Source organism: Schistocerca gregaria, chromosome 4 (genome assembly GCF_023897955.1).
Source record: "Schistocerca gregaria isolate iqSchGreg1 chromosome 4, iqSchGreg1.2, whole genome shotgun sequence".
Classification (NCBI taxonomy): Eukaryota; Metazoa; Arthropoda; class Insecta; order Orthoptera; family Acrididae; genus Schistocerca; species Schistocerca gregaria.
In genome coordinates, this window is record NC_064923.1 from 423,534,865 (window position 1) to 423,536,684 (window position 1,820).

The window sequence follows — 1,820 nt, forward strand, 5'->3', positions numbered from 1 at the left end:
CTTGCACGGATTACCCAAGTCCAGTGCCCTCCCCAACACAAAATTGAGTTCATATCTTCAGCTCAGTTTCTCCGTAAATGGTACTTGTGTAGTCCGTACAGCACTGTTGACAATACTGCTGCGGTGTTATAATGGTCAGCATTCTTGCCTAGTAAGCAAAGAGAACCGTCTTCAAGTTCTGGCCGTATCACAAATTCTCTCTTCTATATCTACATCTATAATTCGCAAGCCACATGACGGTGTATACTGGAGGGTACTTCTAGTAATCCTGTCTGAGCCCTGCTCACCCTTCCGTCCCCACACTGCCCTGTTCCATTCGCAAACGGCGCCTGGGAAGAACGATAGTTGGTAAATCTATTCTCGTTGTAATCATTTTGTAAAAAGGTATATGGGAGGATGTATATGTTGTTCGACTCTTACCGGAAGATACTCTCTCGGAATTCCAGTAGTAAACTGCGTGATGTACAATGCCTCCCTTGTGGCGTATACCAATGGAGTTTGCTGAACATTTCTGTAACGCTTTCGCGACAACTAAACGAACCCTTGACGAAACGCGCCGCTCTTCCTAGGGTCTTGTCCATGTCTTACGTTAATCCAAAGTGGTAATGATCCCCGACTGAAGAGCAGTCCTCAAGTTTTGGTCGGGCAAGTGTTTCGTAAGCCACTTCTCTCGTGGATGTATTAAATTTTCTTAAGATTCATGCTATGACTCTCAGTCTGGCATTTTCTTTTTCTACTAGCCCTATTTGTTGTATGTTCAGAGGCTTTGTAGAGCCGCGGGGGATTAGCCGAGCGGTCCAGGGCGCTGCAGTCATGGACTGTGCGGCTGGTCCCGGCGGAGGTTCGAGTCCTTCCCCGGGCATGGATGTGTGTGTTTGTCCTTAGGATAATTTGGGTTAAGTAGTGCGTAAGCTTAGGGACTGATGACCTTAGCAGTTAAGTCCCAAAAGATTTCACACACACTTAAACATTTGATTTTTGTAGAGGAGTTTTTCGTTCTGCGAGAACCTCATAATATGTGAGGATAAAAGTGGTTTCATAATTCTACAACAGGTTGACGTCGGCGACAGAGGCTTTAACCAAGGGCATTGGTTCTACGATCCTTCTTGAAAACAGAAATGACCTGCTCTTTTTTCCAGTCGTTGTTCCATGGACACAAGATAAACTGGAAGGGGAGTAAACTCTTTCGTATAACCCAAACAGAATCCCGGTAGAATACGCCTTTGTAAATAAATACCGCGTTTTATCGCTGTAATGTATTTTATTTCTCCCAGACGCGTGTCGACTCTTACTTTAAGGTTTCTTCAGTGGGATAGTTCTTCGCGTTTTTGGTCGGAATCTGCGTTTCCTCTCATCTGCCCATATGCTGGAGGTCACACTATAACTTCACTTACGAAACATAAACACGTTTTCGTGTTCCAAACTTTTTCCTTCACAATTTTCTTAATGTTTGCCCTTTTCGCTGTGGAGCCCTATTAACAAACTAAACGGGTTGAGACGTACAGTGAACTCACAGGAATTACGTCCTTAAATCACAGTTTTTGATCAGATATCTACAACTAATGACAGAAGACTAATTCGGCTCCACAGAAATAAGGGAAATAATATAAAAATTGTGAGGAAAAAAAGTTCGGAATGTGAAAAAGTGCTTATGATTCGCAAGTGAAGTTATATTGCGACCTCCAGCTCGTGGCAGATGAGAGGAAACTCAGGTACTAACCAAAAACCAGAAGAACTATCTAACTGAAGATGCCTTTAAGTAAAAGGAGAAACGGTTTTGAAGAAATTTAAAATGTTACAACAAGGAAAGGTGATTTTTA